The sequence below is a fragment of the Battus philenor genome, unplaced genomic scaffold (assembly GCF_028537555.1).
Source record: "Battus philenor isolate CCGP_79_NKW_IND1 unplaced genomic scaffold, ilBatPhil1.0.hap1 SCAF_12, whole genome shotgun sequence".
In the NCBI taxonomy this organism is placed as follows: domain Eukaryota; kingdom Metazoa; phylum Arthropoda; class Insecta; order Lepidoptera; family Papilionidae; genus Battus; species Battus philenor.
In genome coordinates, this window is record NW_027181674.1 from 1,214,159 (window position 1) to 1,231,237 (window position 17,079).

Here is a 17,079-nt window from a genome sequence, read left to right on the forward strand (position 1 = left end):
AATTTTTCTTCATTAAAATACTTGTTGCATATACAAGCGGATATGATAGACTTCCTGAATAAATAAAGGCATTATCTAATATATAAAATTCTCGTGTCACGGTGTTCGAACTTGAACTCCTCCGAAACGGCTTGACCGATTTTTACCAAATTTTACATGCGTATTCAGTATGTCTGAGAATCGGCTACTATCTATTTTCCATACCCCTAAGTGATAAGGGTGGTCCACCCCTAAATTTTATTTTTAATTTTTTAGACAATTTTTTTGGTTTTTATTTTATACAGCATACAAAAATACATACAACCTTAAATTTTCACCCCTCTACGATCAACCCTTATTTTTTTTTGTTAATTAAAACCCTATTTTTTTTTGCAAAACAGCGTTTGCGGGAACAGCTAGTATTTTATAATCCTTATAAGTTACAAAAGTTATAAAATTTTTCGTAATAGAATAGGCTGTTATAAGCACTTTCGAATCAATCAAAATAATATGTCGGCATTGTTGTCCCTATATGAAGTTATCACCTGCTCGGAAGGCAGTTCTACTATAGCCTGCGAGAAACTCAACAGTTGCTCTTTACAAATATAGTTTTATAAAGAGTGAAACAATAATTAGCTTCCTGAGTGAGCATCAACATTTAATTCCACGCATTAAAATTAGTATAGTATTCTTGAATAGAATAACATACTTTATTAAAATATCGTTTTTATATCTCTAGTGGCAAATCTGAAATTGTTTGTGGAGTATTATTGTACATACACTAAACCTTTTGCTATAAATGATAAATTTTGTTTTTGAAGACCAAAACTAGGAGCATATAGTTTATTTTTATTTCTTGTATATATGTATTTATCGGAATTTTTTTTAATAATTTCGTATGTTTTTGCGGAGATTTAAACAATTTATCTGTTTTTGTGATTTTAGTTTAGACTAAATATGAAGATAAGATTTTTTATGACCCCCGTTATTGAGGACCTTTTTTTTTCGGTGGGGAAAATCTTCCAGACGTTCAAGATGCCCCGCCTCTGGGGGAAGGACAGGAGTATGTGGGATTCCTACCTACTAACCCCCCCCCCCTGATTGCCCTCTGCGCTATACGGGGGACCGCGGTATCTCCCGGTCAGGGATTGCCACGCGGTCTTCCCTCGCGCCGTGCATTTTCGATTGCCCGTCACGGGGTATGCGTGTATACGCTACCCCCGAAACCCTCGTGGTGCTATCACGATGGTTCGAGACCACGTCGAACCATCGTCCGCCTCAGAGTCGCCGAAGCTAGTGGGAGTTTAGGGCCCCCACCCTAAACTACCGCGACTCCGAAGGTTCCGTTTATGGTAGGGGAGCACCATTCACCGGAGGGCCGTCGCGAGGCGCGTCCCTGCGCTGACGGTGGGATCTGTCCTCTGTCGATCCCGTTCGTATTGGGGACCTCTTGTTCCAACCCTATTTATGTGAGAACAGGGAATTATAATTCTTTAGTAATTTTATTCACATTTGTTTTTTTTATTTCTATACTCTTCTTCCATACTTCAAATTGTCTTTCTCTTCGTTCTACAGTTCCATCTATCTTTCTCTTCCATTCCGTTCCATTCATCCATTCTCAAACACTGCAGCTATGTCTATAACTATTTTACTTATCACAGATTTTTGTTTTTTTTTTCTTTCTTCTACAGGTATGTATCACAGTTTAGTTTTATTACTTTATATTTTATTACTAAAGTAATATGAAGATAAGTTGAAAAGCAGAACTTCTGACACAGCCTTCTAAGAACTTATCGACCTCTCAATTCGTTAACATTGTACTACATTGCGACATTATCCTACGTTCCTATAGGAGTCCTTAGCTTCGCTACCTTAAAAGAGATCGAAATAGCGGAATCAGCAAATGCTATTTGAGCAGCAATGTGAATCACCAATGACCTGGATAGACATAATTAATATCTTAAAATAATATTGGGATTTCGCGTGAATAGACAAACATTTCTTATCCCATTCCGGTCACCGCAATGATGTAATAGAGCCGTCATAGCCAGATGGAGGACGAGGGTGACCACGATTAAAGACAATTTGGGATAAAACTCGTTATTATATTATTTCAGCTGTACCTCCACTGCTGGCTGACTTCCCGTGACTTCAAATATATTTAATGGAATCATGCGTTACCTCGCGAAAGTCCATCCTAAGCAAGAAAAGGACCAATATTTAGCCATTTCCGCACATGCAGTGGTAGTCGTGCAATAAAATGCACCCCCGCCAGCCCACTGATAAATGCGTATGCACGCAATGCCGCGAAATTACTCAACACGTGTTTCACCCCTCCACGGGGCATCTTTAGGAGTTATGTACACCGATTAGTACCTACTACCCACTACCTGCTCGTGGTCGCCACTAGAGAACCTTTCAACCCCAACGGCCATCGTTTGCACGAGCGATGTCCCCCTCCCACTGCCATTTCAGACGAGAAGTTCTTCGAGCTGCGTCGGTAATCTTGGTTCTTTTGCAAGTCTGCGAAACTTCGAACATAGCCCTCTCCATTGATCTCTGGGTTACCTTGAGCATTCTTATGAGGTCTGTCGTAAGTGAAGGCTACCTTCATAGATCCCTGGACTAAATAGAACTGGTCGAAGTCCACATTGTAGGTGGACGTCTCACTCATTACTCTAGATCAGTTAAATAAATTTGTTTATAAAACTATCAAGACTGAAGTCAATTAACTCCTGAAAAACGTGAAGACTGATTTTAAATTCTTAGAAATTAATTGAAAACAACTGAATCAAACTTAGAAGAACAGAGAAAAAGCTATTAAAGGCCATAGAGGTGGGAAAAAGGAGAAAACATCAAAAAAAGAATCAAATAAAACAGAAAAGAACTGAAAATACTAGACATAAAAGTACACAACAAAAATATGACAAGATTGCAAAGTATTTTACGATATATAAATACATCAAAATAGGACAATGGCAAATAAAATAATGTAACTTTGAACGTCGCCGATAGATGGCGTTGGCTGTCAATTACCTCGCGCTAGTTTCGTAAAGCAGTACAAGAACGGTTTACATGAATGACATAGAAATTAATAAAGAGAAGAAATTAACTTGTTAACAATATTTATATACAGAGTGATGTTTTAATTATAAATGAGTAAAACATTTTGAATTTGATATGAGATACGCAAAAGAACCAGGGTCACCGATGTAACTTAGAGAATTGATTGTCTAAAGTAGTATGTGGGGCATATCTTTTTTATTTTATTTTTTTATTTTTCAAATGGCCCCCGCTGTTGGGAGCCTCTCGTACCCTTTATCTTGTGTGGGACAGGGACTATTCAACATTATTTAATTTTTTCACATATTGTTTTTTATTTTTATTATCGTCTTTCATATATCATGTGATCTTATGTTCTTTTTATTCTTGCCACAATTCTTCTGTATTTCCCTTTCGCTCTGTAACACCTTTCATACATCCCTCTTTTACATTTTTATCATTTTATTTCTATATAGGATTATTACAATATCACTATCACTATGATCAAGGTGATGATGAACACCTATCCCGAAAAATACCAAATGACTTGTCACCGTGGCTTCATTCGTGTTCAGTAGGTATCCGTCGCCCCAGCTAATTAAATTGTGATTGACACACAGACAAACGTACGGACAGAGGCGATACGAAAGCCCTCTCTGCTCTGTCACTTTGACATTTTAATTAAAGAATACGTAACAGTGTCAACTCCCGTTGTTGATTCATTAGTCAGGATATATTGTAATATCTTAATTTTTATACTTAATATACAGGATGTTTCACTGGGGAATGTGTAGGTAATTTGCTGTGACAACACGAATAACAATATAGCAAATTTAATAATTATTTATTATCTGTAGGTCTGTACATTGTTTGGCCTGTCGTATTTAAATAGAACAAAATAAATTGGTCATTGTCACCACTATATACAAGATGATTTATTGATCACTATATCATTCAATAGTCGTTCACTACAAGGCCACGATGCCTTTGCGCTGATCGCATGCAGCGAAAGATATAGATGTAGTTTCTAAATTTACAAGCTGATAAATATTCTTTATGTGTACCGCTGATTAACTTTCACTTTTATAATCTATCACCCTATATATAAGTCGAAGTTGATCACCTAATAATAAGTAATCTAGATATTTATAGCATATTATAGTTGTAACACTAGAATCTACACACTTATCACAAGTTTTAACTCCTGGATCCGAAACAACCCGCTTTGGGTGATGAGAAAATTACCGTCTTGTTTGACATGCAGTCTGTCTTTAGGAACAAGTCTCATTTACACGCTATCCGTCTGTCGGAATCCTATATATTGTTATTACAATGTATTTATAAATAGCTTAGAAATTTTGTTAACATTCTAAAACAACTATTATGTTTACTTCATCTAAATATGTTTCATTTCATGTAGGAAGAAATACACTTTTACTCAAGAAACGTGGTGAAGTCGATGCAATATGGCCATAGGTTTTTGGCAATAGTTCTAACGAGAAGTCAAGCTATAGGCAATATATCAACGATGGGACGTCCAATGTAAGACATAACCTTTCTCCATAGATTTCCAAAGTCATATGACAAGATAAACCTTAAGAATTGTCTTTGTCCACATTTATTGATTCATGTGTATATAATCTGTACAGCGCACTTTCTTGTCTACCCACTGCTATCATCATTTATTCCCATATCCCCGAGATGGGGCAGAGGGCGTCCATAGTACATCGCCATTCCGAACGGTCTTGAGCCTCGCGCTTTACTTCGCTCCGCGTCATTCCAACTGCCTTCACTGATGCAGTGATCGTCCACCACCAGGCTTCCTTTGGGCGGCCACGTCTTCGCCATCCTTGGGGATTTCATTCTAGGGCCTGCCTCGGTATGTGATCAGGGTCCCTTCGGAGCATGTGGCCTATCCAGTTCCTCATCTGCTGGTCGATCGGCATCTCACTGCATCGTTTCCAGATATCTACGTTGGAGACTTTCTCAGGCAAGTATATACAGAGAGTACATCGAAGACAGTTGTTAACGAAGACTTGGAGCCGACGCGAGATATCTTTAGTGACCTTCCATGTCTCGCATCCATATAGCAACACTGTTTAATGGAATCAGGCGTTACCTCTCGGAAGTCTATCCTAAGTAAGAAAAGGACCAATATTTAGCTACTTCGTCATCGTTAAATCACTCAACAGGTGTTTCACCCCTCCACAGGGCATCTTCAGGAGTTATATTACACCGATTAGTGTCAGTTGGCAGTTGTGTAATTCGCATTGTTTGCCACATACGCATTTATCAGCTGGCTGGCGGGCGGTGCAATTTGTTGCACGACTACCACTGCATGTGCGGAAGTGGCTAAATATTAGTCCTTTTCTTACTAAGCAACACTGTTTTCATATTGGACTCGAATATTTTAAGCTTAACTCTCCTAGTTAGTTTTCATGATTACTATACAGAACGGAGCCGTGCGTAGGCTGCCTTTCCCTTGGAGATTCTCAAAGCCATGTCCTCTTCGGTTCTTCCTGATTCTGACACTACGCTACTGAGGTAAATTAATGTGTGGACTCTCTCCTCCCCTTCTGTGTCCATCTGTCTTGTATTGTTTCTAAAGATATAGTTTCTTCTAGACGAGAAAGCTTTTACAATTTCATTGTAATTGAATTCGTGGAATTGAAGAGTCTTCGATTATGTTTATGTTATAGGACGTGCTGTTGTGGAGTTTCGCCTTGCTTCGTCTCTACAACTATAACATATTTCGAAGCAGAGTAGAGTCAACCATTAACTAAATTAAAAAATAAATGGATAATAAGTTGAAAATCAATAATAATTCTGTTAAAAGTTCCAATATCTTTGTCAAAATTTACTACTTCATTATTTGAGTTGCACGCTGCCGTTTATACAAAAACACTTGTATACTAGAGTGTAGTGAATATGTGAGACTTAGGAAGGCAACTAGACGATCGAAGTTGGGATCCGGATCCTCAAGATCGCACGTGAATATATACGTGGTCTCAGAGCGGGCGGTTGTCACCGAAAACGAAGCGGTATATGAGAAGTGGTATGTTAGATCAACTTTTTGTATCGCCAGTTTGTGTTCTTTATGCCCTGGATTTAGCAGCTGTTGTAGTGGTGAAGTCTACGCTTGCAGTGTCCTTATTGACTGCGAGGGAGGTATTGGGGCGCTTGGGTAGTGGAAACCCAGATATGAAGTCGCTTAGAACATCGAAAGACATCTTTATCATCATGTATATCCGTTTGCAATATGATATCGGATATTATTCAGAAAGCTTCTATTCCTAGATTAAAATTATTATAGTTTACTACAATAAATGACTCGATAGATGTGTTGTGAATGTTTCACCAAGCTATTTTTAAACGGTTTTATTTAATTCGACCCGTACGGACTTTGTCTGGGTCAAAATTAGAAATTGAAATTTAAGCACCTTCCCGTTGTCAGATTGATCCGAAATTTGGTACACACATTTAATTTAGATGGCAATACAATATAATAAAATCAATAACATTATAAATCTAAGATGGCCGCCGATACAAAATGGCGGATTTAATATTTTTCCTTAACCCCCTCAATATGGGTATCAAATGAAAGGGCTACACTAGTAAAACACGATGGTTATGTCAAAATTTAAAATTCAAGATGGACGCCGTTCCAATATGGCGGACTAGGTACATATTTCTCCATAACCACCACAATATGGGTATCAAATAAAACCGTTTAAAAAACCGTTTAACTTAAAAGTTTTTTTACAGATTTTATTTTTAAATATGTAGTTCCGTGTCTTACGTCTTCATTTCCAATGCCATCCGAATTGGTGGTAGACTCATTATATTCTATTTTAAATAAAGAATTTAAAATTAAAATTTATAACACACGGATCACTGGATACTCAATAGCGCTTAACGATCTAACAATTTCTCGTTTATAGATTAAATTACATCGTACTGAGAATTTATAATAATAACTGCATATATGCAGTCAAATGTTTACGTTCAAGTCTTCCATATAATTGCTACTGACGACGAACTTTCTCGGAAACCACAACACAGTTGCACAAAGATGTACTGTATTGCACTTCAAGTTGGTTTCCACGAAGTTCCGGTCGCGGTGTACGGTGTGAGAGGCGGCCGTGTTAAGGTGCTTGCACATCAAAGCGATTGAAATTGTAGGTAAGTTAAGAAATAAATCAATGCTAAATCATTTCTGGTAATTGCAAGTAGGATTAAAAAATTTTTTCATTATTACAAACATAAACACCATGATGCTGGTGAAGAAGGTTCCTAGTAGACTCGCTGGGAATTTCCAGGTCAGGCGTACTGACCGCTTCACCACGACAAGTTGGGAACCAGTTCAAGGAGTAGCTTTATCAAAGCTGTGGTAAATCTATTTTATTTATTTATTTTAACTTTGATATTGATGAAATTCTCTAGCATAGGGTAGTACAGATATAAATGACAAAATAAGTAAAATTATATAAATACCTTATCCAAATATGTATTTATGAATATTTATGTCTGTGTGTGTGTGCGTGTGCGTGTGTGCGTGTGTGTGTGTGGGTGTGCGTGTGCGTGTTCGTGTGCATGTACGTGTGCGTGTGCATGTGCGTGTGCGTGTGCGTGTGTGTGTGTGTGTGTGTGTTTTTTTTTTATAGAGGTTTAAAAATACTTTTACGTATCATAGGGCCTGATGTTGGTGCCCCGTATGTCGGACTCGATCTAGATCAATACCGACTAAAAACAATCCTCTCTCTTCGGTATCCCTGGTCCCCACGGCATGGCCGTTAGGCATTACTTCGCGGGGGGGATTTAGCCGCAGCTTTCTCTGATAGAGTGCCTATTCAGGCCAACTTCCTCCGCTCCTGCTCTGTTTTTCGCAAAACAGAGCGTGTGTGTGTGTGTGTGTGTGTGCGTGTGTGTGTGTGTCTGTCTATACACCCGTTCGCCATAAAAGTTAAGGTACATCATCGGAAAGGTTTTAGAAAAATTATTTTCTTTTTTAGAACCTTATTTTCATGGTATCAAAACTGCCTTTTTTTGGTTAGATTTTTGATTGTATGTATAGCATAGCAAACATAAACAACACATTTATTTATATATGCACATGTACATAAATAAACTAAAATACTATATGTATAAAAATCCAATTGTAGTCATGATGCCGTCAGCTTGTCAAGCATTCAGCATTCGAAGTTTGACTTTGAGGAAGAAGCTTTTCGTTGACTATATTAGATTTTTCGCGCTGTTAGCCTTTATTGCTTTTATAGCTTTTTTGGACCCTGATCAGGTGGATTCGGGAAGCTAATATATTACAAAAAATAGTCTGGCTCCGGCGAGCTAATATATAAAAAAAAAAATATAAATGTCAGATGTGACGCCAGATATGTTGTACTAATTGACATTTACTTGATTATCGGAGAAATGTGTTATACCTTCCTTTTACTTTTACAATCAACTTTATAATGAGAAATAGCGCTAAATTTATTTAGCTAAAAACACTAAAAATAGTATATTAATCTATTCACAGTAATTTAATCTGCCATTATATTGTAAAACGAAAATATTTTTTCTTCGCCTAAGTCTGTGGCCACGTTTATAGCTAATTGAACACATTTAGCTGCGCATTAGAAAGTGATAGAAAAGAATGTTAAACGGAAACGCTTTGGATATATCTACACTGAGTTTTTTAATAGCTTCATATTTATGTGATGGCATATGTAAGAGGCCACAGACGGCGACGAAAAAATATTTCTTTAAAATTTTTTAATGAAAAATAATGACAGACACATGATATATATATGAAATTAAAATAAACTCGTAGTGACTATATTTAGTGTTTAAAAAGTGAATAAATCTTTCACCGGGTCTGTGTGTTTTAGAACACAAGATATCTTAGACTTTTCTATTTTAGTTTTAAATATAAAATTAACTTTCCTACTGTGATGAAATTGTCATTTAAAACTCAAAGGCATTGGAAAGGTAGGTAATTTTTTTCCTAAGTAGGAATTGCCAAATCCTTTTACCAAACCTCTCTCTCTTCTCAGCTCTCTTCTCTCTCTCGTCAGCTAAAACCATTTTGAAGGATGTTTTGAGTCTTAAACACGTCAACACGATTTGTCGATGTCATACTGCGCACATTTCGCGTCTTTTTGCTAATAACTGGATTTATATCGTTCCGCCACCACGGTATTCACCTGATTTGGCTTCATGCAACTTCTGGCTATTCAGCAAACTGAATAGTCCAAGCGGAGACGTTTTGACACGATTGAGGAGATATAAACCTATTCGAAGATGGTGAAGGCTATAACGGGAAAAGACTAATCCGAATGTTTCGATTGAAACAAGCGTTGGCAAAAGTGTGTTTTATAAGACGAGATTTATTTTGAAGGTGATGAAATTTATTTGGAAGAAGAAATATAAAATGTATATTTTATCAACAATTTCACTTTTTCTTTTTAATCACAGTATTATTCACAATAAACATATACAATGTCATTACTCTAAAATATGTTACATTAATACAATTTTTTTTATTTATAATGCGACTGGCCACTAGTAAAAAGTCTGCAGTGACAGGTAAAAAAACTATAATTAATTTTATAAAGCATTATTCCGAAATTAAAAAAAAATATTATTTATGAAATCATTTGTTTTTATATATGGTGCACCGTACATAAATAGAGTGCAAATGAGTTATATATTTATATTTATAATTAATCATCCTATATTAGTGTTGCCATAGCGCGTGCCAATAAATTAATTATCTGTACAACGACTTGACATATGTCAGCGAATGGGATGCCCCGGCGGTCTGGAGGCGTTGTAAATTGTCTCGCTTGTTAAAATCAACGATATTAATTCCGCGCCAGCTAGGTCATGGATCATGTTCCTTGTTTATTCATCTGAACGCCTACCGTCAATTGGTCCGACTGAATCGTAATAATTTTATAAAAAGTAGTTTTATTTATTTGCAATGGCAACACTACTCGATTCCGTCACTATTTAAGACAACTTTCAGTAAAAGGAATTGGATCAGTGGCGTACCTAGGGGGGGCGGTGGGTGCGGTCCGCACCGGGCGGCACTTACCTTGGGGCGGCATTTTTTATATTTACTTATAGTTGTAAAAAGCAACTTTTTCATTTCAAATTTATTTTCTTTCTTGAATAATAAATAATTATTATAAGTTTAATATTTGATTTATATAAATTATTATTAACTTTATGATTTCGAATATTATTCCTCGGTGTATATAAATGTATTTTAGTGTAAATTTTGGATTCTAATTCAAGAACAAGATAATAATTCTATTTTATTGTATTCATTAAAATTCGTTAAAATCGTAAAAGGATCTTTACGACTTTGTTCGGCAATTTTTCCTAACTAAAATTTTTTGATGTCAGTTTATAAACGTCATTTCTTTTGAAAAGTTTGTATGATTACTTTGAAGTGATACATCAATATTTTTTTTAAATCAAAAACTACTATTTGATTGACATATAATAGAAAGGGCGGCAAACTGGAGATCGCCCCGGGCGGCAAAAGTTCTAGGTACGCCACTGAATTGGATTGACTCGTTCGATAACCATCAAAGTGATAAGTTCTCTAGTGATAAAATAAGACATTTTTTTGTTAGCGTAAGCTAATATTTTTGACACTACTGTAAGCAACGATCAGCCCCCAGCAAATTGCAGGAAAATATATTGCGATGGTATGGCCACATTCAACGAAAACCAGATGACCACGTGGTAAAAACTGCCTTAAGCCTCCCAGAATTCCCAAGAGGGAGAGGGCGTCCAAAAGCTACGTGGTGGTCTAATATCGGAAAGGAACTGGAAACCCTTCAACTTGATGCAGAGACAACCCAGGATAGAGTGGCCCGGCGCAAATTGATAAGGAGACCCGACCCCAAATAAAGGGAAAAGGGAAGGAAGAAGAAGACTGTCAGCGACGATATACAGTAAACAATAATTAATTTTAATATCTAATAGATTCAGACGTTACCTCGAGGAAGTCCATCCTAAATAAGAAAGGGACTAATATATAGCTACTTCCGCTATGCAGCAGTAGCCTGATAAATGCGCGTGCGGTAAACAATGCGACCGAGCGTCACTCGGTGTTTGGCACTGGTCGGTGTAACATCTCCTGAAGATGCCCTGTGGAGTGGTGAAACACGTGTAGAGTAGATTAACGGTGGTAGTTGTGTTTCGCATTGTTTACCGCACGCGCATTCATCAGCGGGCTGGCTTGCGGCGCACTTTATTGCACGACTACTGCTGCATAGCGGAAGTAGCTATATATTAGTCCCTTTCTTACTTAGTGATAATAATGGTGTCATAATCATGATGATGACAGTCTTAAAGACTGATGATAATTATAATAAATGCGTATTACTTACGATCAGATCAATAAACTTCTAAGAAACAATAAGAGCACGTGAATTTTCTTAAGCCAATTAAAGATTATCGAAATACCTCCAAAAATTGTATATATATACACACATACATATATATACATATATATATATGTATATAACTTAATACGTTTCTGTTAGTAATGATTTTTGTCAGCAAAGTGTAAATTAAATTCCCCCTTTTAAACCTTTTACACCTATAACCAAACATCCTGTATATTATGCATTGCATTCCGTGCGTGTACGTTTGACCCACATACCAGGTTTCCTGTACTAATAAAATAATTTACAGTTTTACCGCGAAACGTGTTTTGGCGCTGCATGCACGTGTCGGTGTGTGTGAATGTATATACAGTTAATGCATTTGTGTGTGTAATAACGACATAGTTACTCTTGTTTCTTTCCCTGTCTATTATGTTCCAATAATATAAACTGATAGCAGTTACTATAGAATCACTTAGTATGATAGAAAACCCAAATTGAAGTCACCCTTTTGGAAGGTAAGTTCCGTCACGCCATGCATAGTCTGCTTTTTGAAATCAATGTAAATAAGATAAGCAATAAATATAAAATACAGTATTAAATTACGGGAATGCCTAAGAGATTATCTCTCTAATCATAGTTTGTTTATAAAGAAATCTGTTACCTGACAGCTGCTTCTAAATACATATTTAATGACATATTTTTTTAAAATCAAAATTTAAATAAATATATTAAAAAGAGAAACAGACACATAATAAATACAAGAAACTAAAATAACAATTCATTTATGAAAAGTGTGTGTATATAAAGTTACAGAAGATATATAAGACCTTTTTTTTAAAAATTTAAATCTAAAATTAAAAGTATATTGATATTATAAATATATAAACAAACATAATATAAATATATAAACCATAGTCTGATCCCTATTCAGTAATGTTTTTATTTGTTTTTTAATTGTTTGACTATAAATCATTATATGTTCTCAGTGAGATAGTTATAAGGTAACAACTATAGCTAATTTTATATTTCTAAGCTTCTAAGTTTGTACTTTCTTACTGACTTTTGTTACTGTCTATCTCCAATAAAGTAAATAAATATATATCATCCAAGAGTTTGGAAGTGGTTTACTGACTCATTTACATGATTGATGTTATAATGTACGTATCAAAAATTGTTAAATATTATTTAAAAAGATCAAAATGTTGAGTTTCTGGCTGACTCTTAGCGTTCCGAGTTGGTGGTAGTTTACTGCTTGTAATAATAAAATAATCTACCATCAAAAGTGTATCTTAAGGCGTATTTGAATAATTATTTTGAATTTCAATTCGAATTTGTTCATTTCTATTTATTTCTTTATCTAATATATAAAATTCTCGTGTCAAGGTGTTCGAACTTGAACTCATCTGAATCAGTCAAACCTGATTTGTACCAAATTTAATATGCGTATTCAGTAGGTCTGAGAATCGGCTACTATCTATTTTCTATATCCCTAAGTGATAATGGTTGTTCACACTTAAAAATTTTTTTTTATTTTTTTAACGAAATTTTTTGTTTTTATTTTTTATGATACAGCATACAAGAATACATACAACCATAAATTTTCACCCCTCTACGATCAACCCTTATTTTTTATTTGTAAATTAAAATATCAATTTTTTTTTGCAAAACAACGTTTGCGGGATCAGCTAGTATTCTATATATTCTTATTTATTTCTTTCTTCTTATTTTCTGCAGAAGTGACGGCAGTTGGAATGACGCGGAGCGAAGTAAAGCGCGTAGTATAGACGCCTTACAACCTTTCTGATTCTTCAGTTGCAAACCAATGTACCTCCTCTTGGCACATACAAACATATAATGTTTTATGAGTATATATAAACTAAATAAAAATTACGAAATACGTTTAAAATTTCATTCTAGTCCTACATAATTAAACTAACATATAAACATGTTTAAATTTTTCAACACAGTGATAAGAGATAAGCTTCGACCGTATCTAGGATCGTGCGTTAATATTGCAACAACCTGTATATTTAAGCGCGCAATATCTTTGCCTGATTAGGGTTGCCAAAATTTCATGTAGAAATTTCGGGAGAAAAATAATATTTCTTTTTTTAATTTATTATTGTTAATATCTTACTCTACATTTTTAAAATATCATAACAAGTTTATTAAACAATTAATATATCTAATTATAATAATGCATATTTATTAATTACTGTAATTATATAAAAAATGGTTTATACTCCACACAGAGACGAGCCAAGAGCCTGTATCAATGCTTTGGTGAACACGAAGCCTCCCAGCTAGGAGCAACAGCGAAAAGTTGCCAGTTTATCGGTATACTACAGTCTGCATTTTGGAGAGTGTGTGCCAGAATTACACCGGATAATTCTCCCATTAGGAGATGGATTGGATTCTTCCATCAGACAAGACAGATTCACGACATCCGTAATTCGAAAAACATTTGTTTATATATATAAATCTACATATTCAAAATACATATTATATGTCATTCTTTTCGCTTCATAAAATCACCATCTCTTCAAGAAGTTCATTGAGCAAGATTTTGCAAAAAAAAACTCTATTACAGCGTGAAGAACTTTTACCGTATTAAGAATATATAAGTGACCACAAAACAAAATTTCTCCGAGTTTGTTGTTGATTCTTATCAGACATGGACGCATTTAGATACTCCTGTGGAATATCTTTGAAATATCACACAGAAAATTGATATATAGTACCCAGCGATAAATATTGCACATCGACTTTTAGAAAGAGACAATCGGCTAATTTCGGCTTCGTAGAGCGCTATCTCTGTCGCACGACTGACAAAACGTCACATAGGTGGTGTGGGACAGAGATAATGCTCTGCCAAGCTGAAATTAGCCGATTCGAAAGGTTTTTAGGTAAGTGTTTACCATTGTAGACCTCGTCATCGTTTAACATCAGGCGATATAGAAGTTCACTTCGCGTATAAATGATAAAATAAAACATAGTTGTGAAAATCATCACTAAATAAAGTTGGTTTAACTTTGTAATGTACCTTTTTAACAGGATGCGTTTGGAACCCATGTAGCTATAACTCAACGGATGCCATTATCCTGTTCATCAATATTTCAGCTGTTGGACTACCACTGCTGATGATGGGCTTTTCTCATAGATTTTCAAAAAGAGTCGGTAGGAAGCTGCATGTATCTAGGCCGACTTCCTAACAGGATCGTCTTTACACCTGATTAACATTATAATTTAAAAAAATTGCTGATCTAAATAGTTTTTGTTAAATAATTTTTTTTATCACATCAATAAATATCTTTAAATAAATAATTAAATCAATTTTTCTTTAAGCAATATCACTTAAAAATCCTTTATATTTTAATAGAATATAACTTATTATTTTTCGATGAAATGTATATATCTTTTTCTTGATAACTCTCAGACATAACACGAGATTTTATTGTAAAACATTACACTATTGTTCATTTATAATGAAGATATTTTTAGTGTAAAATGTAAGAGTGTATATTACAATACAATATTAATAGATATATCTTTATATTTATAATAAGTAACAATTGAGAACAATAGAATAGAACATATTGTTTTGATATTAGAACAATGTAGAATAAAACAATGTAAGACTTTACATTATAGAATTAACACCATACGCAATGATTCTTGTATATAAAAATCAATTGTCTTAAAATATTATTAGATAACTTTTGTAATTAAAATATTGACCGGAATATTATTTATGCTTTATATATACAGGGTGATAGGTTATATGAGTAAAAGATTTAAAATGGGTAATGTATATCTCATTTGCCGAAGATTATAAAATGGTACACCATATTTTTTTTAGGAATAATACTTTCACTTCTTTTAAGGCGATGGACGTTCATTAAAAGGCATAGGTCTGTCTAAAAGATCACATCACCAATAAATAAAGTAGTACCAAATATAGTGCAATAAACAGTATAATATAATATGACAATTATAAAGAAAATATGTGTTAAATGTATGAACAATAAATGTATGTTGCAAAATAAAATAGTAAGGAAACCTAGAATGTAGTGGTTGAGGATGGATGTATGGCTAATGGAACGAAAGCGAAAGACAGAGAAAATTGTAGAACGAAAGAAACAGTACGACAGATAATACGATACATGAAAGAGGAGAATGATGATAATACAGAATTATATGAATAAATTATTAGAAATAAAAAGTCCCTGTCTTACACGAGATAGGGGAACAAGAGGTCCCTAATAGCGGGGACCATAAGAAAAAGATCACATCCAGGGTCTGCCGGCGATCTGAACTATGTCGTTGGTCTACCTAGAACCTTTCTGCCTCAACGGCCATCGATTCCATGAGCAATTCTTCAAGCTTTCGTTGATCTTGGCTCTTCTGCGGATTTCCTTTTTTCTGCTTCTATCTCATATCGAAACTTCGAGTAATGCCGTCTACCTTGCATTCTGTGTGATTTTGAACACTCATATGAGGCGCGTCATAAATGACCACGTAAATGATTACCATATATTATTCTTCTCAGCCGTGCATTCTTATCAGAATGTGTTTTTTGTGAGGCCTCCGCTATTGGGACCTCTCCTTCCACCCCTATTTTGTTGGGAACATGGTTTTTTATTTCTTAACAATTTTTTCACATGAATTTTTTATTTCGTCCTCGTCTTCAATAGTTCACAATATATTTTTTTCTTCCTTCTATCATTCCATAATTCCATCTTCCTTTCTCAATTATTCCATTCCTTTCATCCATCCTTAAAAACTTCAGTTGTATTTTCTATTGCAGTATCACAGTTTTATTTAGTTTTCTCATGTACATCAATTTGTTTCCCAGATTTTTAAATTTTTAATTTCAAAAAATCTATCTTAATAAGATTAAATATATAATAAGATTTACAATGTTTTATGTTTAACTATGTTTTATTCCTATTAATTACAGATTGTGCAACTTTCCTAAAGAATTTGAGGACGGACTCTTGCATCCTTTTCCATTATAATGGAGGCGAGTGTGGTCTCCTCAATTTTTTTTTCTATCGGGCATTCGGTCTCGTACCGGAGCCCTCCAAATGCGGAACATTCTGCTACCAGGTGGTATCAGAATGTTAGTGGTCATGCCTCGGTAGGTACTGGTGCTCCATCTGCTCTCTCTTTTCTTCTCCATGTAGCTCTGTGTTTGGCAGAAAGCATTCAATTACAGAATTTTTACTTGCATATTAAAATTAATTATTGTTTATTATCTGTACTCTCAATTCTGTGTGTGATCATTATACAATTATCCATTATCCAAAGCATCTTCATTTCTGCCACTTGGGTGGTGTGGAGTTGGTGCTTTATTACTGATTATATTTCGCTGCCATGTGTTATAATTTTTTTTAAATGGCCCCCCCCTATTGGGAGCCTCTCGTACCCCCTATCTGGTGTGGGACAAGGACTTTTGTTTACATTTATTTAATTTTTCAGTCTTTTTTATTTTCTTACTCTTCATTTATGCATCTTATGATCTTTTATTCGGTGTTCATTCCACATTTCTTCTTCCATTCTCTTTCGCTCTGTGACCTTCCATTCCTCTCTCGTTACACATTAGCATTTTATCATTTTATTTTTGTTTATTTACAATTATTGCACATTAGAT